The sequence below is a fragment of the Polyodon spathula genome, chromosome 3, assembly GCF_017654505.1.
Source record: "Polyodon spathula isolate WHYD16114869_AA chromosome 3, ASM1765450v1, whole genome shotgun sequence".
NCBI classification, from domain to species: domain Eukaryota; kingdom Metazoa; phylum Chordata; class Actinopteri; order Acipenseriformes; family Polyodontidae; genus Polyodon; species Polyodon spathula.
In genome coordinates this window covers 94,576,161-94,603,628 of record NC_054536.1, presented here as the reverse complement: position 1 = coordinate 94,603,628, position 27,468 = coordinate 94,576,161, and the positions used below count along the sequence as shown (strand labels likewise).

At 37.3% G+C, this 27,468-nt stretch overlaps 1 pseudogene; it reads left to right on the top strand.

The window, feature by feature from the left end:
- Positions 1-27,468, top strand: part of LOC121309646 — a 53,008-nt pseudogene that overhangs the window by 30 nt on the left and 25,510 nt on the right.

Genomic DNA, 27,468 nt, shown 5'->3' with positions numbered 1-27,468 from the left:
CAATGTCGTGGGAAAGTTTACGTGTTTTCTCGGGTTTAAGTTACACAGGGGTCATAGGCTGTAGCCAAGGGAGTTCGAGTTGGGTGACTCTACACTGCTTTAATAGCGTGACAACTTACTGTTTGCTTAACGAGGTATCCTTAAGCGTACAATTATCAGTAGTGTAGTCAAAAAGTATAGACATGTATACTAGGACTACTAATACTGTGCTGAGTGAGAGTTAACATTTAACCACGAAATGTCAGCAGTGCTCAAATTAAATTGTGGTCGTGTAGTTTCGGAGGTACACCTTTTAAACGAGTTCCCGGTATATAACGTATAGGAGAAGCAGGCGACTGACTGCTTTAATGTGAGCGGGCTGTGAATCCTAGGCTACATACCCGAACCGATGACCTGGTTCGGATAGCCAGCCCTTGAATCTAACATCCCGGTACCTGTTGTCAGTAAGGTTACCACATGAGTTACTGTTTAGTTGTTTTTAAATTGATACTTTTGCAAATTATTATTATTATTATTATTATTATTATTATTATTATTATTATTATGAATTTGTTTGATTTGTGACCGTTAAGTGTGGTCTTTATCACCAGGCCATAGTAGTGTAAAGTGTGCATTAAACCGCTGAATGCCCAACCACGATTCGTTATCAACGTTTAGCCATTTACAAACAAACGTGCGTGATTCCAAAACATGATTTATGTGTGTAACATCTTGTTAGCGAAGTGAAGTTTATTGAAGCCTAGTTGTTGTTGTTATTATTATTATTATTATTATTATTATTATTATTATTATTATTATTATTAAAAACACATGCAGTTTAAGTTTCACCGGTTAAGACAGGGAATTCCAGGATCGTCCTTGCAGTTTGGCGTTGTGTACAGTGTGATGTTGCAGAGATTTTGTAATTGTATTTGCATTGTTGCGTGCCTGCCCTTCGGGTTTTAAAGTAAGACAAGGTGTCATTTTTGTTTTTAGCTAAGATTTTTAATCAGACTTGTTGCTGTGATAGTAAATAAAGCACCTGAAGACACTTGCATGTGATCATGTTTATAAACATCCCTTGTTTCATTGCTGGCATTACAATAAGCAGGAAAACCTATGAATTATATAACAACAGTTCAGAAAACAAATTTCCAGGACTGTTGTGAGAATCGTATTTACAGTCTTCAGTCTACAAATGAAGGTGTTCTGAAAAGACCTGTTTATCTTGTTGCTGTCATTACAATAACAATAACAAATATTACAGTTTAGCACCAGTCCAGCAATGTCATGTGAGAGTAATCCTATGCACAGTACTCCACAAGTTAAGTTTAGCGTTTTACTGGCATCACAGTATCCAGGATAAAATATGAAACGCTGACAAAAACACAGAATTAATCCTCCCAATTGTTTCTTTGCTAATTCTGCATCCTTGTTATTTGCTAAATTTAACAAGAGGTGTGTCTCCATACAGAATGTCTTATTAAACAACAGTGTGTAGTGCAGTGACTACATCCTTTACACAATAAAGCGATCACTTTCCTTTAAGGAATGTATAGCTAGAAAAAATAGAAACAGTAATTAAACACAACTTTAATTTGGCTTCCATACTTGGGGAAAGCCCTGCCTGAGCGCAGTACAATACCTTTGTTTTTCAGCGTCTTATTTGCTTTCTTGTGCTCTACATGTTGATGATTGGCAATATGATCTTTTAATGGTATTGATACATGATCAATGGTATTGATACATGATCAATGGAATGACAGCAAAACTCCTATAGATAATCAGATTTTTTTTTTTTTAGCTGGTTGAGTTTCAGCAGAGATGTGAGTGAAGTTACTTGATGAATAAAATGCACATGGTATGTTGTCTTTACACACTTAATGCATTTTTGACTAATATTTTGATTACATTTTTACCAGTTTCAAAATGCTTGATGATTATTTCTGAAATGGTTGTTTTAAGAGAAATAAAACAAAAAACGTCAAAGTATGAGTATTGTGATTTTTATTTGTTTACCGGAGTATTTATACGCTAAGTAATGCAGAAAGATTGTGCTTCACTGGTTATTCAATTATACAATGAGTTAAAATCTGGAAATTTCATGAGCAGCACTCTCCAGAGAGACAGAATCACCAGACATCTGCTTCGCCCACCCTGTAACAGTAGAATCGCTGACACCCGAGCGAGCTTTGTATGAATGAGACGTGCATTTTTACAGCGGGAAATCGGAGAATCAGCTGCAAGATAGGCGCAAATATGCTTCTGTTAATGCTTTGCAAGAATGCTCTCAAGATGATAGGGTTACCTTGAAATGTTGGAGTCTCAGTTGAGGTTGATATTCGTGATTGTAACTTGCAAAAGTTGTTCCCAGTTATTGTGTCAAATGCGTGCATTTTAGTTTTGGAGAGAATGCTGATTCCGGGTATTGTCATTACTTCCAGTTTTTTCGTATTCTCATTTTTAATTAATATAACAAAGCTCTTCTTGTCAATCATGTTTGACATAACTGTGCACACTAAACTAACTTTGGGTGGGGCAGGCAGACGGACAGATGTAAGAATATCCCTGCTTCTGTAGCTGCTTCAGTGGAACAGCCAGTTTAAGTTGAGCAGTGTACTGGAACCACTCGGACTCCCGCTGAACCCTAAGAAGTCGAGCAGAAGCTAGTGTTGCTGCACAGAAGCTTGGCCTCAGTCAGGCACAGAATCTGAATCCGAATATTTCAGTGATTGTTTCTTTGGAACATATAGAAGTATTAAACTGTTTAGATTAAAACCAAGTACCCGTTCTTTATTCAGCTATTTTGTATTGCAGGGGCTTTGATGCTCCAAAGTGCATTTTTCTTTGTTTGGGGATGATCAGCAGAATTGTTATGCATTCAGTTTATCATTCATTGTAATGTTTTTTCATGCCCTGCAGTTACTACAGTCTGAACACATACTGTGCCATGCAAACTGTAGGGATTGTTACCGGACCCAAAGGTTGAATATGTGCAGGTTTGGAGTTTTATAAACGTCATCTGAAAGTGCTACACAAAAGGTAAGTAAGAGCTGCATTTAAAACAACTGGAGCATGTAAAAACAACATTCAGTTCTCAGAAATCTACCCCCACTCCTAATTTTATCATGAAAATGGAGCCCTTTTGCTGCTCATCATACCCACTGTCTGAATAGGTCATTTTTCAGGGTTACACGCTTACAGACTTGTCAAATCAACTTTATTTATGTTTTCCTGCTCTGCTGTAGTACATGATATAGTGTACTATACTGTGGCCATGCTATTATTTGAAGTTGGATTCTGCATACATTTATTTACCAATTCAATAGCTGTATCAAACCATGTAATCATTCTGGAGAAGTCTTTGTTAGTCTGATAGTGGTTACTCAGCTTGGTGTCCTTCAAAACAACGAAGGCCAGCTTTGTGTCCATGGAAACTGCATGCATTTGCCTCGTAACCCTAAGCTTACCCTTGAACATTGTTTGGGGAATGCCACCCACTTAGAGACATGTATTTCTCTTCCTTCTAGTTTAATTCAACACTGTTGCCCTGAGTAATATATATATATATATATATATATATATATATATATATATATATATATATATACAAAAAATGACTTCCAGAGGTTTAAATTGATGCCCATAATGTGTAATGCAAAGTTTTTATGGTTTATTCAAATAATAATTTACCATGACTTGGGAATTCTATGGATTGTAACCTTGATATGATATGTGGACAAAAAGTACAGCATGTTGGTGTTCCCATTCCTGTTAAATATTACTGCAATCTGTTTATTGAATCACTTGGTTCACGTGGCGGTTTCAGCTGCAAACCGCTTAGCAGTTTGGAACTTCGACACACCTTGAAGGCACATGGTACCAGAGTCTAGTTGCAGTTGCAGTCACTAATGCACCAACTAGTGAGACACTGGAGTTTGTTAGAAAATACTTGTCGGTTAACAGAAGACTCACTTTTGATCTTATGAATTTCTTTTGTACATTTATTCTTGTTGCCCATTTGTACCCTCAAATTCTTTGTGTTGTTTAATTTAAACATTAAGCTGTTAGCACATTGCATGTTTATACATTTTCATGGTGTGTCTATCGGAATTAATTTTGTCGGGTTCCAGGATCATGGCCATTAGTCCTTAAAGAACAAGTAGCTGGGTTCCAGAAAATATAGCATTATTCCCCACGTGTTGCCACAACTGTTTAAGTAGTGTTCCTGTGAGTTTTCATTGTTAACATCCTGACAACTTTTTACACTTATAACTGTAAAGTCTATTTTCAACTCTCCGATTGGATCGGCAATAATACTTTCACCAATCGTAGGGTTGCAGCTCATAGCGAACCCGCCCTCTGTCAGACTGGTATATAAGAACCGGTTAAAGAAACGCTGGACAAGAGGAATAATGTGTCAGATATCAAAGTGGACATGAGAGTGGCAGTGACAAAGCCAATTTGCTTGAAAACCTTAAAAGTAGACAGGACATTTCCATCAATGGATTTATAAAATCTGGAATTGATGATGCGAGCGGAAACCCAGATGCAGTGTACACAGGCTGCTACTGTAGTAGGACTCTTCTTTTTTTTATGTTAAGCAATTTTGTTGTTTTTTTTTGTTAGAAAGTGTGTTAGAAAGTGTGTAACAAAATGGTTGATTGTTATTGTTGATATGCTGTATATACAACTATTGCTGAAGAGGCCCACCATGCAGGTATCACAAAGTCCATAAACAAAACGTTAAAATAAACGATTGGGGCGTCAAGTACCACAGACTAGAGGAAATGGGGGGTGAGGTCCAGTAAGTGTGAGAATCACTGCTCTAAATCACTGCAAGAGCAGCAATTACAAAAAATCAAATAAATAAACAAAGAATTCTCTGGCTTTTCTGTTCCGTACCACATTTGAAACAGACTTTAAAGGTATATGTGTAAAGAGTTCTCAGGATGCTACTAATGAAAAGAAAAATTACTAGTATGTTTAAACAGTGAGGATGTGTAACGTTATTTTTAGGAACCCCTTACTCTTTTTAAAGGAGTTTCTACTGTCTTTTAATTAGCTGGTATTTGTCATTTAATTTATTAGTTTGTTTTTGCTTATTATAATTTTACATGAATAAATAGGTAAAAAATGTAACTATGCTATATAGAAGAAAGTGTTTTACAACAGTTTCTACATTCCGTTCAAAGTGCTAAAGAAGAACTTTCTCATACCATAATTAAAAATAATATTGCCTTTCAGCTGTGCCTGCTTTTTATTATTCTTCTCACAATCTCTTGTAGACAGTGTTCATTCTGTAACATGGTCAAGTTGTATTATTGCATACTGACAGTGGAGATACTGCTGTTTTGGTGGGAGGGGGAGGAGTTCACCTGTGAGGATTATCATTTCATCCTCAAATCTCCTCTGCCTCCAGAACTGTAAACCTTGTAGTCTGTTGCTGTAAACACCCCCGACTGGAAGCTGTAAAGAGATATTAGCTTTCAGTGAGATGTTTGCTGCTGCCGACTGCTTACTGTACTTCATGAAAATGAACAGGAACAACTGCTTGAGCAACCAAAAAATACATGTGTGTGTGTACTCCAATCAACTTATTCTTTAGATTTCACTAATTATTATTGGGAAATCTCTTTTACCATTATAAGTGCCTCAGGTGTGAACAAGTTAACATGCACTGGCCATTTCCAGTGTGTGTGTAAAAAACATACCCAACTGGGAAATGCAAAAAATAAAAAGAAGTGTTTATCTATCTATCTATCTATCTATCTATCTATCTATCTATCTATCTATCTCTCTATATCGCTTTTGCCTGCAATGTCACATTTCCATTTAAACATACAGTGCATATATCCAGTTGTGTAGAAACGTTGTGAATCATATGCATTATTAGCACAAGTTATTTTAAGTATTAAAATCTGGGTCGCACACTAAGGAGCTAGTTTTGCCTGTTGTTCCAACCCCTAACGACCTCTGGAGATTTTAGTTTTTTCTCTCTATGAAATACCAGGTTTCAGTCAATGTAAACATCCTACACTCAGCTATAGCTTAAAGATAACGGCTGGGAGAAGGGTGTTTACTTTGACAGACTTGGAAGAACAAGCTGTACAGCACGGAATCTGCAGCACAGAGGAAAAAAACACATCATGCACCTTTCAATTGTATTTGTCATTTTACTTTTGAATATTTTTTTTTAATTTTTTGCATTTCCAAATTTGTTAAAGTTATCAATTAATATGCGGTATTGTTGATTTCAATTTAAATAAAATGCATACTTTCTTGTATGTGGTTGGGCATGTTCAGGGATCTAGTACACCTTGAAAGGACGACAGCCAAGCTGAATGGAGTTCATGTAGGGATGGTTGACACTTGGTCAACAGCTTGTTCTGTCCTGGCTGACATTATTTTGAAAATGAATACCCCCTCCCACCTGTGTGGGTTTTTTTGTTTGTTTTTATGAGCCATGTAACCTGTTAACAGTGGGTTTATTGTTGTTATCTTGAGGTGTTCTAATACACTTTTTTTAATTGATACATTGTTAACCACTGTAATGTAATATGTGTAAATTTATGTAAAAATTGAAATAAAATAAAAACTATATATACTAAATCAAGTCTACTTTTTCATACACAAAGTGAATTACAGTCTAAGAATTAGTGCTGACACTGAGAAACCAGCCACTAATCTATTAGCCATTGATTTACAGCCTGAGTTATTAAAGGAGTTTTAACCAATACGTTTTCTTACTAGCACTAGCAATATTCTTGGCTTGTATTTTACACTTAAATATATATATATTTTTTCCTATAGCCCCAATCTTGCAAGTTTTATAGGTGTTTTTACACCATCAATGGTTACAAATTTGAAACACATGTTAATTTGATGTGTTAAGCCAATAATTGTTTCAATTAAGTAACTGAAAAGCTTGGTTGAAACATAAACCAGAAGAGCCTCCGGGACCAGGGTTTTAGAAAAGCGAATATAACCTACATGAGAAACAGCTTGCTGCTAGCTGCTCTGGATTGCTGTTTATCTATAAATGCTTCGAATATATTTGAATTTAGTTCAAATTTGCTTTGTTCAAATATACAGTCTCTTTTTATATATATATATATATATATATATATATATATATATATATATATATATATATATATATATATATATATATATATATATATATATATATATACATATATACACACATACACACACACACACACAGTCTAAACAGTTTAAGGGTAATCCCTAAAATAAAGTATGTTAAATGGAGAGGAAGGGTCTTTTGATACAGAGCCCCCAAACTTTGGAATGAGTTACCAATACTTGATTGAAGATGAGATCTATCTGTTTTCAAAACCAGGCTTAAAATATATTTGAGCTGGCATTTTTATAATATGTATGTGTGTGCATATGTGTATGTATGTATGTATGTATATATATATATATATATATATATATATATATATATATATATTTATATTGTATCTGTATTTTTATTCGCACCATATATATGTTTAGTATAGTTACTGGTGTTTACATTATGTTTCTTAAACTTTTTTTCATTTGACATGTTTGTTTTGTTTTTATAAATGTGAATATTTTTGTCCTGTAAAATGCTTTGAGATACAACTGTAAGAAGGACGCTATATAAATAAACTTTGATTTGAACAGAAGGAAAAGAAACCGCCAAGCTCAACTGATTACATTTCTTCCAGTGCATAATACAACTACTAAATCAAGACTTCCTGCTGTTTATCCTTTTCTACAGGTTGTCCTCAGACATTTTTTTTAATTAGTCTGTCCCCCCAAAATGAATCAGTACTGACCAGTGAAGTGATGAATGATACAAAAGTGAGCTGCTTAACCTTGAAGCCTCCACTTACTGCATAGCTTGTGTTGTGTAGCCTTTGGCTACTGAATAAGAGCTTGGGCATACAGTATATTGTCATTTGCCAAAATGTAAATGATCTCAAGTCCAAAGAGGGGGTGAATGTGTTTTTGAAATCCTTGGATGCTAAACTCATTGTCCCACAATTGTTTAGCCACTATTTTAGCTGACTTGTTTCGGCACAAAAACACTTGGGCAAATCTGATGAAATGGTCAGTCACTACAAGAACATCTACAGGCTTGTTATTAGAATAACCAAATTTCAGCTGACCGAAAGTTAAAACAAACTAGTTCCATTGGTTCAGAAGTTGTTATACTTTCCAATGATGCTCTTGCCTCAGGTTCAGGCCCTTTGATGAGTACACATCTCTTGTATCTCCAGACATATTCCTTCACATCCTTCTTTAGTTTGTTACAATAGAAATGCTGTCTTGCGTGGTGGCCAGCCTCATCATAAATTCCTTTCAAGACTTCATGATGGAGAGACAGTGGTACCACAATCTGGAATACATGAGCTTTAGAGATGAGATCTTTTGAAGCTCGATACAGAATTCTCATCTTCACTACAAGCATTTCCCACTCTCAAAACTCTGACTGTATCTCCAGACTCCTTAACCCTTTTGCGGCGAGAGGGTCTCATATTCCTCTTAACATAGTAAAGGACTCACTCTACACTTTCATCCTGGCATTGGTGGTCTTGAAGATCCTGTGGTGAAAACAATGGCAGCACCGGTTGTCCAGCAGGTATCATTATGTGTACATGTTGCATCCAAGTGATGGCTCTTGAGTGTGCCCCTTCCTCAGCATGCTTATGCATGTCAAACACAGCAGAAACTTCTTGAGACGAAATTGGCCAACGACAGCTGCTGTGTATAGATAGAGTGAAGTTGTCGGAAGACCATTACTATCAGCTCTTTGTGACTTACCTTTTTGATGCTGATTGACAAATTAAACAGATCCTGGACTGCTCCGGTACTCAGAGTCACAGCTTTGTCTACTAGCATTTCATAGGGGACTCTGATAGAGAGCTGATTTGTTTAGCAAATGGTGCAACTATCGTTTGTCAATCACGGTATGTACTGTCAAGGAAATTCATGGTTAAATTAATTTTAATATGAGCATTTCCCAGATATTTAATTCAGACTGTTGTCTGTGTGACATGCTGGTGTGATTGGGTTGTTAACACCGATTCCAGAACATTCTTAACAAGATCTATTTCAAAGCTTGTTGATTAGACCAAGGCACAGGCCAAACATAGTGTTAATGCTTTGAAGCTTGCCTTCCAAAATGCTATCTGATTGTCTGGTGTTATAAAATTTCCTAAGCCAAGCTATAGTGACTATGCAGTTGTACCATTATTGTATTAAAAGTTAGTTAAAATGCTTTAAGAATCATTTTTAATTACATAACTTGTAGACAGAAGTTTAATAGTTATTTTAAGTAAGTTTCCCAATAAACCGGAAGTTTATTGTATTTTAAATGAATATTATAAACTAATAACGATTTTTGAATATTATCCTTTGATTGTATTATGACGTGTTTTATATGCTTGTAATTGTAATTTTGTATAGAGAATGAAACTGAAATCCGTATGCTTCTCTAATGTATTTAACTAAATTTATATTGAATAGGAGGTTTAAATGTAAAATCCTTTAATAACGCAGTAGGTGGATACATTGCAGTTCTAACACACTTTTTTTGTGTGACACACAACTGTCTATAAAATACTGTGAACCAATGGAAGGACCAACAAGGACTTTTTTACAGTACAAGGGGATGCCTCTACATTGTGTTATTTAAACTCAAAACAAGGATTAATTTAAATGTTACATTTAAATGTGAGTGTTTATATATATATATATATATATATATATATATATATATATATATATATATATATTATAATGTTGAGTGGAAAGAGGAGCCAGGCAACCGCAGTAAGATCCAGTTCGCGAAATGACAGACACAACCACACAGCCCACAGCAGCATGCACAACAATACAGGCCACAGCAGCATGCAATCTGCACCTTTATACACAAAACCCAGTGAAAACATGAAACATTTAGACATAAGAACATAAGAAAGTTTACAAACGAGAGGAGGCCATTCGGCCCATCTTGCTCGATTGGTTGTTAGTAGCTTATTGATCCCAGAATCTCATCAAGCAGCTTCTTGAAGGATCCCAGGGTGTCAGCTTCAACAATATTACTGGGGAGTTGGTTCCAGACCTTGACAATTCTCCGTGTAAAAAAGGTGCCTCCTATTTTCTGTTCTGAATGTCCCTTTGTCTAATCTCCATTTGTGACCCCTGGTCCTTGTTTCTTTTTTCAGGTCAAAAAAGTCCCTTGGGTTGACATTGTCAATACATTTTAGGATTTTGAATGCTTGAATCAGGTTGCCGCGTTGCCACCTTTGTTCAAGACTGAATAGATTCAATTCTTTTAGCCTGTCTGCATATGATGTGCCTTTTAAACCTGGAATAATTCTGGTCGCTCTTCTTTGCACTCTTTCTAGAGCAGCAATATCTTTTTTGTAGCGAGGTGACCTGAACTGAACACAATATTCAAGATGAGGTCTTACTACTGCATTGTAAGACATACAATGTAGACATAACAAGACAAGTAATATCTATATATAAATAAGCACTCAGTGCCAGCTCACCGAAGGGCTTCATCACCAAAGAACTGGTAGTCTACACTGTGGTAGTCCACACAAGGACAGTCCAACGTGGAGCAGCTGCAAAATCTTCTATCCAAGCATCCAACGTGAAGGCTCCTTCAGACCAGGTTTGCATACATTTCTGTCTTTATATTAATTAATGCTGTCACTCCTCCTGTACCAGTCTGTTTTCACCTCCCTCTCCCGTAGCCATTTCTACTTCCTTTCCTCTACTGCTCCCTGCCATGATTACCTTTAATACACCTGTAATCCTATTCCTGTCCTCTGGCTTCTCCCTGCCCCTACAATCCTCTAACCTGATCTTCGAATTGGATAATATTTGTTGGGTTGTTTTTTCTTGTGTACTGTTTCCTAGTAACTGAAGACATTGTATTCTGTGGGATGTAGTTGTTAGTGGAAGTTTTAGAGGTGCCAGGAGGGGAGGCAGACAAGCTGTGCAGCAAAATTGCTATGCAGCTGTTTTATGTGTAAAAATGGCAGGCACACAGCTTGACCACTGTGAGCACTCTTTAATGTTACTCTTTAACATTGTCTTAAAACAATATGCAGATTTAAGCTCGTGGAAGCTACATTATTACACATGTGATTGTGTTCCCTAATTTCAACAAATGAATAGAATATATATATACTAATTGTATTCAAACTCTTTATGCACATCGCACAGCTTCTATATTTACTAGAATATATAAGTTTCACTGGTTAAACTTTTCTGTTGTACAAGGCAATGATGCCCTGTTTCGACTTCACTAGTTAACATAGTAATTGAACCACTTGCAGGTGAAATAAGATAGTCATGTGTTATACAAGCAGTAGGGAAAAAGTCTGAACTAAAAACAATGGTTTAGGCAGACAATATTTTAATTACTATTAGTAATCCTCATAATTCTCTGCCCAATCTTCTAAACATTGTTAGAGAATGTGGAAACATTTCTGGATACTGAGTGAACTGCTCAAAATCTGAAGCTGTTCTTTTATCCAAAAATTGTTTTCCAACTGCTTATTCTAATCATCCCTTTAAATTACCTTCGGAAAGTATTAAATATTTAGACATTGTAATTCCTAAATTTGCAGATAAAATGGTTCAGGTTAATTTAAATCCATCATTAAATAAAATTAAGGTTAAATTAGAACTGGAATAAACTACCCCACTCCTTTTTTAAAATGATTATTATGGCCAAATTATGCCCCCCCCCCCCTTTCATATTTTAGACAATAAATACATTGTTTTCTGTTTTTATTTGGTCTTCCAAAAAACCTAAATTGAAACTTGATAAATTGTTTTAAAACCATCAATTTAGCAAACCCATATTGGTACCAGCTAGCCTCCCAATGTAAACATTTTACATGGTGGTTGATTTAATATTCCTTCTTTGCTGAAGCTAAAACAAGAAATTGCTAGCCCCTTTTCTTTAAAGGAAATCCTAATGCATGGTGCGCCTCCCTCTATAAGACATAACCCACTCTTCAAGAACGCTAATATTATTTAAACACTATGTAAAGTGTGAAAAGAGATTAGATTCTAACTCAGGAATATGGAATAACCCTGTTCTTTCTTATTGGGAAAAGTGTTTATCAAATGAATACTGACGTTCTAAGAGAATCAGTAGACCAGGAGATTTAATTAACAACAATACATTCTCTTTGCTATGGAATTTAAAAGATAAATACAATACTGATGCAACTGAAACCGGCACATAGTTACAAGTTAAAAAGACTGTAACACATGTACTCAGTTCTGGTAATATTAACCTTACACCCATTAATATTGAATTATTTTTATTAACCCTCTTAATCATAATACATTTGTAATTAAACTTGATGTCATAATTAGAGACTCCCATAATAATAAATTCATCACAATGAATAATAAGCTAAGGAAATGATGGGAGCCGGATATTAAAGAAACACTCTGGGATGAGAACTGGCATAGAGTTTGGAGCAACATCTCATAGTCTCCTACTGCACAGTGAAGGTCAATTCAGTTTAAATTATTACAGCCAGTATATTTTGCCCCTAAATGAATGTTTACCTGTGGCTTCAGTGATTAAAACAAATGCTGTAGATGTGGCACTGATACAGGGTCCCTAATACAAGGAATTGCTCCCAATTAAAATCTTATTGGGAAAACATTTGATCCCATTTGTCTAAAAAAATAGATATTTCAATTTTAGATAGACTTTTAATTCTTGGGGACACTTCACTACTTTCACTGACAAAACCACTTCCCAAATTAATCCTTTCCTCTCTTTCAGTTGCAAAGAAAGCTGTGCTACCGTCCTGGAAAGATTCCAAGCCACCTGCTCTACTAAGGAAGAAGTTATTGTTAGATCATATAAACCTAGAAAAAAATCTCCTGTTCTTTAAATAACAAACTTGAAACATTTAAAAACATATGGTAAGGCATCAACCTATCTCACTTACACTGCCATGTATGAATAACCCATGTTACTATCTTCATATTTTATATTATGAATTATAATGTGTTCAAGAAAAGGGTTGACTAATATGAATGGAACTGTTAATTAAAATTTTGTGAGGCAGCACAGTGATTTCGAATATGTGACATATATGCTGATAAGAAACATAGCTGCATGCGTATTCCAAGAGGCTCCGTCAAGGTTATTGAATTATATTATTTATAGTTCACTGAGTCTCTCATTTAGGCTAATACAGGTTTCTGCAATAATATTTCTGCTTGTAACTGGTTTAACCTTTTCTAAACCAATATAGAGTTTTACAATAATATTAGTGCTCTTAATAGTTACTTTTCTTCCTCTGGTCTCTTGAATACGGTATCCAAGATATCGCTGAGTGCTCTCAGCAGAATTGGAAATCCTTTTCTGATTCTATTCTTATAGGTTCCTTAAAAGCCACCAGAGGGTCTGGGGTCCAGCGCTGAGCATCACACGTGTGTTTTACTAAAGCAGTTACTTGGCATCTATACGATATCGGAACCCTTGTAGCAATTTACCTATCTTTACATTCTAACTTTCCCAAAGGAGCCAACTTTACTGAATGAGTTACCTTACATCCCATACATTTAATTATCTTTACAATTTCTTGATTTAACATTTAAATGAAAAAAGGATCATCCCTATGGATCCACAGGTACATACTCAAACATAATCCTACGGTACTTTACCATATGGGTACATGCAAGACACGGTTTTGGTTTTGCTAGTGACAACCCAATTCTGCATCTTTGACATCCACATCATAGCCTGGACACATACTGGGCTGTCCCCCTTTAGAGAGAGAGTTTCCTACAGGGAGTAAAGGTTCTGGACTGATAACTATTTTTGTTTATACATTTCAATTTGATCTCGGAGGGCTATTTTGTTAGGTATTCCTTCTATCCTAAATATCTGAGTTGCCCAGAATTTACTATTTTTTATATCAGAGGGTTCTCAAGCCTCATTATCATCTCCATCATCAGCAGGGAACACCCCGAGAAATGAAGGATCGATTACTTTGGCTGCATAGGCCTTCCATTCAAAAGGAACCAAGACATATACAACAGAGAAAGGGTTTGAGGAGCATGTGTGCGAGCTCTATAAGCTCAATACTCAGAGTACCTGGTCTCTAAGACAAAGTGAATGCAAATAGCATCAGCAAACCAGCTCACAGTAATGGCCTGATAATACACAGTATGTATAGTACACAATCCCATCTAAACCAGGTGGTTGCAGTTGGCCTGTGATGCTTAAGTAATCATTTTTACAGGGAGTGAGGGGGTGTAACAAAAATGCAATGTTTCTTGGTTGTAAATCTCCCTCCTGACCTGTGAGGGCGCTAAGCAGCGAGAACAGACTTCCTTGAATGGACTGGTCTGACAGTTCTTTCCCAGGGTCGGGAAGTCAGCCAGTCTGGAAGTAGGCAAGACTGTGTTGCAAGAACGCATTGACCCGGAAGGGAAACTAGATTCGAGAGGTGGTTGCACTCATTTACTAAGGGATCATGTGTGACAGCATAAAAGGGAACGGAGAATCGTAATCTGTTTCTTTGCTTTGGTTTGTATGAAGTAACCCGGAACAACCTGTATTGTGGATAATCATGAGTGTTTGTTTTGTTCTGTCTATTTGTTACGTGTTATCACCAGACAGCTAACACGTTCCGGAACTGTCACCAGAGGCCAGCACAAACCCGGAGCAGCACTGCACTTGTATCACAAATAAAACTGTATTTGCACCACTAGCACTAATTCACGCACTAACAGACTTGTGTATGTGTTTTGTGTGAGTGTACAATAAAAACAGAACTATTATTTGCGGGGCAACCCGGAGATTATAAATTAAGTAATACACGCTGCTGTATTACTTACCTTCATTATTATTTACTGTTTGTTTTGCTGTCCCATTCTGAACATAGTTTTAAAAAAATGTTAAACTTTCAGCTTTTTATAAAGATTTGTGTCACTCGTAAAAGACATCTTGGTAGTTAAATGGATGTTTTGTTGCTGCTGCCACCGGTCTGTCTGTTCTTCTCCTCTGGCAGTTGCATCTGCTGCCACGGGTCCCACCCCCAGCGCAGCTGTGTGATCTGATGCGGAACATTTAGAAATGCATCTGCACAATTCCTGCCGTACCTTTCTCTCCACATCAATGTATCCAGGTACAATGATATCATCTCTTCTGCTGTGCCCTTTAAATAGTGTCTTAACACTGGGCCAGTAGTTCTCAAAGCTGTCCAGCAGTAAACTGTAAAGTCAGTTTGATAAGTAACCGGGTGTTCCATGCAAATGCTACCTTTCTCACCACTGTGAAGTGGAAGCACAGATATGGTATGGATACCTCCTGTCACTACCCCAGAGAACAAAGGATGGTTTAAAAAATACAGTAAGTCTTGTGATGAGGAAGGGTCTGTGTGATTTAAAAGTAGACACATTTGTGCTGTGTCGTGATGAAAATGGTCATCAGTATTTTACTTTAAAATCTAGTGAACAAACCAAGTATTACAAGAAGTATAATTAATCAAATAAAGAAAAAAACACACTTTCAGTGTCAATGTTCAATGCAACATCTACAATTTTTTTTTTTTAAAGCATTTTTGGGTTCATTAAAAAAAATAACTGTATACAGAACTATTTTTTTCTTAAGATCAGTTTTAGTCGGAAGGATTTTTAATAAAAGTGACTTTTTTGTTCATTTAAAAACTTTTGTTTTTTTGTTTTCAGTTTTGTTGTTTAACCCTTTTAAAAGCATAATAAGGCACTTCAGGATTTGTGATAGACACCCGGGGCATACACCTCATTGTTGTGTTGTTTGTTTGTTTATTTTTTACTGTAGAACAGGGCCACTCAACCCTGGTCTGGAGGGCTGCTGTCACTCCTGGTTTTTGTTTTAATTGTACACTAAATTGAGTAATTGGACCAATTAAACTTCTAATAAGCACTTAATTGGTCCATATAAGTAAGTTAGGGTACAGTTGCAACAAAAATCAGGAGGGACAGCGGTCCTCCAGGACCAGGGTTGAGTACCCTTGCTATGGAATCTGATGAAATGTAATTGTGTGAATATTAAAGAAATTACTCCTGATCTGGCCACTAGAGGTCCCCATTGCATTGCTCAAACTCGGTTACCTACCAGTTTCTTAGTGTAATGAATATTCTAATTCCAAAAGCAACTCTACTGAACACAAAATACAATAAATTTTTAAGTACAGTAACAATTTAAATCTGACATCGTTTTATTACAATAACATATAAATTCTCAACAAAAAACTGCAGGTACTCCTATGTGCAGCCAGGTGTAAACATTAAAAAATAGAGCCAATTTGAGTGCCAATGAATTAATACTTCTAAAATGTATAGATATCGGTATGCAATCATTGTTTAATACAAAATAAGCCCTAAAAATAGCTGATAAAATATAGCCAATTTACAGTAAACAAAGAAGTTGAAAACACTGAAAGTGTTGTACCACCTGCATGTATCACTCATTTACTGTAATATAACACTTAAGTTAACCCTGAAATGATAAGTATTAATAAATATTACACTGTGCAGTAACTGCTGTAGAAAAATTATACAAAAAGGTCTTAGTCAAACGATGCACAATAATGTAACAGACACTACTATTTAAAAAAAAAGCTGTATTTGACTTGGCCATGTTAATCTCCACAATGTTCTCTGAAATCGTCCCCATACTGTCCAGACCCTGGGTACTCACCTACACTAGGACCTGGAAATGCTGCAATAACAGCCTTAGATAGAACATTTATACCGTATCTGTTTTATTTATTTATTTATTTTTACTTATTACTTATCCTACAGTGGTATATGCATGCTTTTCTGATGTGTTTCTTCTATATTAAGTGAACTACTCCAGAAAAAATAGCTTTTGAAAAGGCTTCTCAAAGCTAAATATGACGAAATGTCATGGAACACTTTCTTCAATTGATTTTTCATTATGGTGTGATCACTTTCTCTGCACCCTTTCAGAAGATGTTTTTTTTTTTTTTTAAATACAGATTTGCTAGCCAGCAGGGTGAATACTTAAATGAACACTCTACCCTCTACGTTATGAATCAGCATAAAACCGTTTAAAAATACAAGATGGTTAGTTTATTAAGAAATAAAGCTGCTACAACCTTCATCAACATTCTGGAAGTGAAATACAGATTTACCATAATCACATGCTTTCAGATATACAAACAAAAATATTCCAATAAATATATACGTTACGATCATTACTGTTGTTTAACAGCTGCCAGTAAAGAAAGTTCCAGCTCGACGTTTATCGTATAATTTAAAAGAAAAAAACTAACATTTTAGTCAATCAATGAACAACCACCTTTTACTTCCCATTGCTTAAAGAATTAGTAGTTGATCAGGGGAGGGTACTGACAGCGTTAATATATAAATATAATATAAATCCATGGGCGGGTGAGACTGACCGATTGGTTTAATAATGATTGGCACCAAAGCTGCCAAATAACTTCTCCTTTTGAGCTTGCTGCCAAGAACTAAGGTAAATAGATCCTCCATTGCCATTGGTTGATTTCGAGAATATTTGAATGATTGTTTACTGTGACGAAACTGCTTTCTAACAGAACACTAGTGGACTGTGTAAAATACACTAAGAGTGGATTGAATGTACTTGCATTAAAATAAGTCCCAATACTGAGTACCAGTGAATACCGACAGAATTTCACCCCTGCTGTTACCAATACCTTTTAAAGATGAATCATTTCAGAAAAGACACCAAATATTTAACACAAGAAAGCTTCCATTTAACCAGCAAAGTATCTCAAAGAAAATGTTTGTATGCTCTGCAGATCACTTTTGCAGACACTCACTTTAATTGTATTTACTGCAGTGGGAGGACCGTTAGGAATCGGTCAGCTGAATTTCAACTTGGATGTATGTAAAACAAACCAGCCTAGTGAAATGCTTTAAGTGTACTCTTGACATATTTTTGGTATTCCCCTCCCCCCACTCCCCCTTCCCATCCTCAAGCTGACAAAACTCAACTGAAGATCTTCACGTGTGAGCACTGCAACAAGATGTTCAAGTTTAAGCATTCCCTGCAGACACACTTGAGGATTCGCATCAACAAGAAGCCTTTCAAATGCCCTCACTGTAATTACGCCAGTACAATCAAGGCCAACCTGAGCGTCCACCTGCGTAAACACACAGGGGAGAAGTTTAGCTGCCAGCACTGCTCCTTCAACTGTCTCAGCAAAGCCCCATGAAAGTGCACTTGGAGAGGATGCACAAGAAGATCAAGCAGCACTGACACTTCTGCAACAAGAAGCACTCCGACGTCAAGAACCTGCTGAAACATGTCAGAGGCAGCTTCTCTACGACTGCCACATCTGTGACCGTAAATCCAAGAACCAACTGGACAGGGACTGCAACATGATGGTCCATGGCGATGAAAGGCCATATGGCTGGGAGCTCTGTGTCCATGGGGTCACCAAGTATCAAGCCCTGGGGGTCCACATCCACAAGCATCCCTTTATCTACCTCTGCCAGCACAAGTTTCTCAGCTCGGTCAGGCTGAGGTCCCACATCAAGGAGCCCATGCTGACCTGTAAGAAACTACGGTCTTCAGCGACTCCATCAATCAAAGCTTCTGCCTCCTGGAGCCTGGGGGTGACATCTAGCCAAACACCCTAAAGGAAAGAGGGCTGCAGATGACAGAGGAGCAGTCTCTGCTGAATGCACAGCATGCTCTGGGTGCAGAGCTGGGGAACACAGAGGAAGTCACTACCGAGCAATGTGTGCATGGAGTAGCTGGAGACAACCTAGAAGGGGATTTTCCAACACAAGATGCTACTTCGACAGACATGGTGGACAACCAGCAATGCCAAGTGCACTCTGCTGAAGATAGTTAGAGCCACAAGACCACAGTATTGGACAAAGGTGATGAGAAAGTGGAGTGCTATGTAGTTAGTCAGAGCCACGAGACCACAGTATTGGACAAAGGGTATGACAAGATGGAGTGTTCTGAAGATAGTCAGATCCCCAAAACCACAGTATTGGACAAAAGGAATGCGTCTGAGAATAGCAATCAAAAAGTCAAGTGCTCTGAAGGTTTCCAGCAGGAGACAGTAGATAATTCAATCCATAAGCAGATATTGCAAGAAGCTGATCAGCAACTGGTTGAAATCTGTACTGCAGCCGAGCATACCACTTATGTTAATCAACAAGATACGTTAAACCAGAGCTCCGTTCCAAGCCAAGAGAACGTGATGGACACCCATCAGCCTTGTGTTGCAACACAATTAGATAAAACCTTGTCTGACAAAGAATCAGAGTCTGATGCAGACAATTCATAAACAACTAAAGACTTAGGAGTGACAATACAAAGCAACCTGCCCCCTAGTGGAAAAAAAAAAAAAAACACTTCAACTGCAGACACTCAAGGGGAGAGAACAGCTTTCAAGAAGATTCTGGACAGATTGCAAAAAAGGCAGCTGAACATGGACCTCTTTGAGAGGATCAGGAAAGTGTATGGGGATCTGGAGAGCGAACTGTGTAAGACAGTGTATTCTACTTTATATAAACCTTCCATTTTACATTATTACTTAATTATTCTTATTACATAGTGCATGGTGCTGGAAGTTAGAGGCTGATATTCACCCTTATCACGATCATATTCGCTCTGACCTGTGTTGGGGTGGGTATCATCTTGTATCGTGTAGCGCCTGCATACCGTACTCTCTAATTATACAGCAAGTGTGTGGTATCTAGCACAGAATAACTTGTTCATAGTCTGTCTTATTACAGAATATACTAGGCTGTAATTCTGCAAATTCAGTTGTTTTCTTTTCCATGATTATCCTTGTATAAACAGCAATCCTTTCTATATATATTTTTTGTCTGGGGAGGGATGTGAGGGAAGCCTTTTGAACAGCAAGCTATACATATGTTGACTGTTATAAGCTATTTGCTTTGAGCTGACTCTGGTTCTTCATTGAAACATTGTGAAAACTGTTACCCGTCAGATTTCACCACTTAGTATGTTAATGCACAGAAGTAACCAGGTAAAGAACAATTGATATTATGGTGTAAAAGCCACAGCTGCTCATCATACAAGGAATGGAAGTGCTTCAGCCCAAGGCTGATCAGTCACATGAATCTGTACAGTGCAGGGTACACTACAATAAGAATGATGGGATTTCAATTTGTCAGGGAACGTGGACCCACTTTGTGGCTTGGAACTTGGCTTCAGGGGACTGAGTGGCACACCAGGGGGGACATGATGCTATTTCAGACAAGCTTGATAAAGCAAAGGACCCTCATACTAGATCTCCCAGTCTCCTAGAACCAAGTTTCAATCGACTATTCCTTAATAAGGCCCTTCAGGTTGTCTGCATACGTCCAATATATGGACTTCTCGTGCTGCACAACGCCCTGAGGTGTTTATATATTCCATGTATACGGACACCCTGTTTGGGCTTTATTGCATACATACATAAATACACACACACACACACACACACACACACACGCACACACAGACTGGAAGCCACTTAAAAGCCATTGGTCAGTTAGTAGATACGATGGGAGCCTGGTTTCATTTCTATGGTATGGTTTTCAAGCCAGAGTAATACATTAGAATTGGTATCAGGTTTGTTTGGTTTTTTTTGTTTGTTTTTTTGTGTGAAAAAAAATTAATCATTTAATTCTACTGAAGTAGATGCTATTCATTTGGGAAACAGGCCAACACACATATTTATTATGATCCTAAAATACAATGCCCTGGCCAGAATATAATGGTAGTCAATGGAAACAATCTCAGTTAGAAGATGACCTTGAATTGAATAAAACTGAAATAGAAAAAAAAAAGGAAAACATTCTCGGTGTGTCTCAGTCAGATTTCGTTGCATGAAGACAAACTTTAAAGAGCCGTCACATGAAAGCTCTGCTATGCTGTCTAACCGCTTTTGAGGTCAAGTTTATGTGCATTAGTCTGTCAGCTTTGAGGAGTGGGTTTCAAAGATTACTTGGCTTCACACTTTTGTTCACAACACCTCATAACATACAACACGCAGCAGTCATGGCTCCTCTTCATTACCGGTCCAAGTGAATCCTATTTCCAAATATGTATCTCTGTACTTCTGCGTTTTGAGTTTAGACTGTCTCTGTTTGTAGGGTTTCACTTGATACTCCGCCAGCTGCGGCTTGTGACCTTTTTTTTTGACAGGCGAGGCGCAAATCACATAATAGGTATTACTCAAGCAGCTTCTTGAAGGATCCCAGGGTGTCAGCTTCAACAACATTACTGGGGAGTTGATTCCAGACCCTCACAATTCTCCGTGTAAAAAAGTGCCTCCTATTTTCTGTTCTGAATGCCCCCCTTTGTCTAAACTTCATTTGTGACCCCTGGTCCTTGTTTCTTTCTTCAGGCTGAAAAAGTCCCTTGGGTCGACACTGTCAATACCTTTTAGAATTTTGAATGCTTGAATTAGGTCGCCACGTAGTCTTCTTTGTTCAAGACTGAACAGATTCAATTCTTTTAGCCTGTCTGCATATGACATGCCTTTTAAGCCTGGAATAATTCTGGTCGCTCTTCTTTGCACTCTTTCTAGAGCAGCAATATCTTTTTTATAGCGAGATGACCAGAACTGCACACAATATTCAAGATGAGGTCTTACTAGTGCATTGTACAGTTTTAACATTACTTCCCTTGAATTAAATTCAACACTTTTCACAATGTATCCGAGCATCTTGTTAACCTTTTTTATAGCTTCCCCACATTGTCTAGATGAAGACATTTCTGAGTCAACAAAAACTCCTAGGTCTTTTTCATAGATTCCTTCTCCAATTTCAGTATCTCCCATATGATATTTATAATGTACATTTTTATTTCCTGCGTGCAGTACCTTACACTTTTCTCTATTAAATGTCATTTGCCATGTGTCTGCCCAGTTCTGAATCTTGTCTAGATCATTTTGAATGACCTTTGCTGCTGCAACAGTGTTTGCCACTCCTCCTACTTTTGTGTCGTCTGCAAATTTAACAAGTTTGCTTACTATACCAGAATCTAAATCATTAATGTAGATTAGGAATAGTAGAGGACCTAATATTGATCCCTGTGGTACACCGCTGGTTACCACACTCCATTCTGAGGTTTTTCCTCTAATCAGTACTTTCTGTTTTCTACATGTTAACCACTCCCTAATCCATGTACATGTGTTTCCTTGAATCCCAACTGTGTTCAGTTTGAGAATTAATCTTTTGTGCGGGACTTTGTCAAAAGCTTTCTGGAAATCTAAATAAACCATGTCATATGCTTTGCAATTATCCATTATCGATGTTGCATCCTCAAAAAAATCAAGCAAGTTAGTTAGACACGATCTCCCTTTCCTAAAACCATGTTGACTGTCTCCCAGTACCCTGTTACCATATAGGTAATTTTCCATTTTGGATCTTATTATAGTTTCCATAAGTTTGCATCTTCTTTCATTTCTTTGAGTACTACTGGGAGGATCTCATCCGGCCCAGGGGATTTGTTTATTTTAAGAGCTCCTAGTCCCTTTAACACTTCTGCCTCAGTTATGCTAAAGTTATTTAAAACTAGATAGGAACTGGATGGCATGTGGGGCATGTTGTCAGTATCTTCCTTTGTAAAAACTTGTGAAAAGTAATCATTTAATATATTTGCTATTTTTTTTTCTTCATCTACGATTTTGCCATTTGTATCTCTTAAACATTTAATCTCCTCTTTGAATGTTCACTTGCTGTTGTAATATTGGAAAAACATTTTGGAATTGGTTTTAGCTCCCTTAGCAATGTTCATTTCTATTTCTCTACATCCATTACAAAGAGCCTTGCCTTATTTAGTTGAAAAAAGGAAACAACGCCAACAATAGTTTGTTGCCAGCGCTGCCTGCCATTTTATGGACTCCTTTCCGCATTCATTTACAGTCCTTCTTCAAAATCTCCAGTCCTATTTTTATTCTGCCGTCCTTATCAACTGAACGTCTCTCTTCTTAGGATCTTACTGTAAAACTTATTTTCTTCAGGTCACAAATATCAGATTCAACTAAAGCCATTATTGAAAAAATTTAAATTGCACAAATTCTAACTTCTCCAAATCTAGTAGGTACCTCACCAAGCAGTGGTTACCATAGCAAGGAGGCAGTGCGCTTTCGATACTAGTGAAAGCGACGTGTGACTTTTAAATAATGTCACTAGCGCTTCTGTGGACTTACTGTTCTTAAATGTGTTTGTATTTCTCAATTAAATAAAAAGAATATGATAAATATTTTTAGCCTTTGGGAATTCCTAATGAAGCCATGCCTCATTTGCCTCATCTGATGAGCTGCCTCTGTGCTCCATTACCACTTGCTTCATTTTCACTCATTTTCCACTTCAAAGAAGCTGTTTTTATCCAGTGATCCAATGTTGATACTTCCCACTAGCGGGGCTAACTACATGTGCTTGCTTCTAACGTGCCGCGAGTTGCAGCGTGTGACGTGATTCAGTCACCAAGCTAACCACATCACAGGCTGCAACTCACCGCACATTTAGCCACACTTACACAATGTGTGTGAAGTGTAAAACACCTGCAGGCACTGTGTTCTGCCTGTCTGATTTGCGTTGTCAAATTAGGGACTTGCCGGTGCGATGAGGCTATTTTTATTTTTTCCCGCAAACCCCCTCCGATGGCCAGGTTGGGAACCACTGCTCTAAAGCAGCGGTTCTCAAACTGGGGGGCGTGCCCCTCTAACTTAGGCTATACTGTATAACGGGAGGATACTTTATTTGGGCTTTATTGGCTATTTTGATTGGATTGCCAATAATACCTCCACCAATCAGAGGGTTGCATACAGTACTGGTAGCGATCCCGCCCTCTTTCAGACTGTTATACAGAACAGGTTAAGAAGCACTGGACAAGAGGAATAATGTGTTAGATATCAAAAATGATATGAGAATGGCACTTATGAAGCCAATTTGCATGAAAACATTAAAGCAGACCGGACATTTCCATGAATGGATTTCAACAATGTGGAATTGATGATGCGATCCGAAGCCCAGAGGCAGTGTAAACTGCCTGCTACTGTAGTAGGACTGTTCTTTTTTTATGTTAAGCATTTCTGTCTTCTTTTTTTTTAGAAGGGTTTAATTAAATAACAGCCAAAAGTGTTTGCTTCAGACTTGTTGAAAGTCTGTAACAAAATGGTTGATTGTTGTTGTCGATACAACTATTAATGCAGGCATCGCAAAGTCCAGAAACAAAACAAAACATTTAAATGTTTTGCACTGTATAAAACTGAGCTGATTTTGCCAGTCTATTAGCCAGTTTGAAATGATTTCGAGGAAATAAAAGCATGTTCATTTTGGCTTTATTGTTAAAGATTTCATACGTGGCAATATACTGTTCTACAATTACTGCATGATAGTACTGTGTTATGTTGTGAACCACATTCTTAAAACTGAGATATAGCAAATGCTTATTAGAAAAGTTTACTGGTTCTTAAAATTAAGGGCCATATAAGAGCGATAAATATTGTAACTGATTAGAGGCCTTCTTTGTTGTTCTCCAAGTTGCTGCAGTGACAGTGACGAGTTTCTGTAAATGATACACTGTTTTAGCAGACATTTAATTGAGTAAACATTTATTTAAATGTTTTTGGAATTAAAAGGATAAATGCAAAATTGTGACTTTTTGTGCTATTAAAAAAAATCCCCCAACTTATAAATCCGGCAAATTTAATACCAGTCAAAATTTCCCGTTACACGGCATAACTTACAAACCTTTCTCCTGACACCTCCAGGCATGTCAGAGTTTGTAGATGATGCTGTGCATCTGACTAGGGCATTTTAAGCTTGCATATTATTGAATGAAGTCCGCTGCCATCTGGTAATGTAGGTTGTTTATCAGTTTACTATGTAGTAAGCGTTGGGCATAATTGGTACACTCTAATTTACAGTGTTAACCCTCCTATTAGGTTTCGGGTCTATTTGATCCAAAATTAGTTTCAACTTTGCTTAAATGCTATTTTTCTTTTCATTTTTTGTATAACATTTTATGACTTTTCCTAAGGTGGGTCATGAACATATACACAGAAAACAGAACCTTTGAGATGTTTATTTTTTTTTTAGAACAAGTCATGTATACAAATAAGTGTATAAATGTTTCGTGTCACTGTGACCTGTGAGATTTAGCTATGTAGATTTGTGTGCAGGAATAAAACAGACTTATTTAATTTGTTATTTTATTATTATTATGATTATATAATTTCTTATTCTTTTTGAATGGCTGCACCTGGTCCAATTGTAGGATTGTTTAAAACAAAAAAAACTAACTAGTATATATATATATATATATATATATATATATATATATATATATATATATATATATATATATATATAAGGCCCTGGCCTAATGCAAATGACATTGCACAGATCCAGTAAGTGTGTGTGTGTTTGTCCCGGGGGGGGGGGGGGGGGGGGGGGAGACAGACAAGAGGAAGGGGGGTGCAGCCCAAAAAGTTTGAGAATCAGTATATAAATCAGAAAACAATTTGCTATTATTGTTATTGTGCTCTATTGTACCACAGACAACTTGTGATAATGTATTGAAGGTAGATCAGTAACAGATGATGCTGTTATTGAGGGGGGTGATACAACTTGACATAATGCATTGACAGTAGATAGAACAATGACATTTTGCCAAGGCTTGAATTCAATGCAAATGACATTGCACAGATCCAGTAAGCTTGTGAACAGATTCATCCCTGGGGCTCGCTCATTAAGTCAGTGGCCCAGATTTCAAATGCAAGTTTTCTTGGCTCTTTGTACTCTGCAGTTAATCATTGAGCCCTGGCCAGTCTTGAAATGTACTCTGAGCTGCCATCCAAGAAAAAGCCCTTCCACTTTGAAAGTAAACAGCCGGTGACCCGTAGTCTTTATTTAGCGTTGCCGAGAGTATATCCGCTTCATTCTGTGTCTGTTTGTGCTTGTGTTTAAAAGTGCTTTGATGAACCCTGTTCTGTGTTGAAGGAGCTTCAGTATCAGTGTGTGATGCTGTTATTGAAGGTGCTTCAGTATAGTGTGTGATGCTGTTATTGAAAGGGTTTCTGTGTTGAAGGTGCTTCAGTGTCAGTGTGTGATGCTGTGCTTGTAAGTGTGTGTGCTGAAGGCGCTTCTGATGCTGTTATTGAAGGCGCTTCAGTATAGTGTGTGATGCTGTATATAAATCAGAAAACAAGGTGCTTCAGTATTAGTGTGTGATGCTGTTACTCTATTGTGATACAACTTGACATAATGCATTGACAGTAGATAGAACAATGACATTTTGCCAAGGCTTGAATTCAATGCAAATGACATTGCACAGATCCAGTAAGCTTGTGAACAGATTCATCCCTGGGGCTCGCTCATTAAGTCAGTGGCCCAGATTTCAAATGCAAGTTTTCTTGGCTCTTTGTACTCTGCAGTTAATCATTGAGCCCTGGCCAGTCTTGAAATGTACTCTGAGCTGCCATCCAAGAAAAAGCCCTTCCACTTTGAAAGTAAACAGCCGGTGACCCGTAGTCTTTATTTAGCGTTGCCGAGAGTATATCCGCTTCATTCTGTGTTGTTTGTGCTTCAGTGTCAGTGTCAGTGTGTGATACTGATGAAAGGGTTTCTGTGTTGAAGGTGCTTCAGTATCAGTGTGTGATGCTGTTATTGAAAGTGAATCAGGTTTCTGTGTTGAAGGTGCTTCAGTATCAGTGTGTGATGCTGTTATTGAAAGGGTTTCTGTGTTGAATGTGCTTCAGTATCATTGTGTGATGCTGTTATTGAAAGGGTTTCTGTGTTGAATGTGCTTCAGTATCAGTGTGTGATGCTGTTATTGAAAGGGTTTCTGTGTTGAATGTGCTTCAGTATCATTGTGTGATGCTGTTATTGAAAGGGTTTCTGTGTTGAATGTGCTTCAGTATCAGTGTGTGATGCTGTTATTGAAAGGGTTTCTGTGTTGAATGTGCTTCAGTATCAGTGTGTGATGCTGTTATTGAAAGGGTTTCTGTGTTGAAGGTGCTTCAATGTGCTTCAGTGTGTGATGCTGTTATTGAAAGGGTTTCTGTGTTGAATGTGCTTCAGTATCAGTGTGTGATGCTGTTATTGAATGTGCTTCAGTATCAGTGTGTGATGCTGTTATTGAAAGGGTTTCTGTGTTGAAGGTGCTTCAGTATCAGTGTGTGATGCTGTTATTGAAAGGGTTTCTGTGTTGAATGTGCTTCAGTATCAGTGTGTGATGCTGTTATTGAAAGGGTTTCTGTGTTGAATGTGCTTCAGTATCAGTGTGTGATGCTGTTATTGAAAGGGTTTCTTTGTGAAGGTGCTTCAGTATCAGCGTGTGATGCTGTTATTGAAAGGGTTTCTGTTTTTAAGGTGCTTCAGTGTGTGTAAAAAATATTATTATTATTATTATTATTGTTGTTGTTGTTGTTGTTGTTGTTGTTGTTGTTGCTCAAA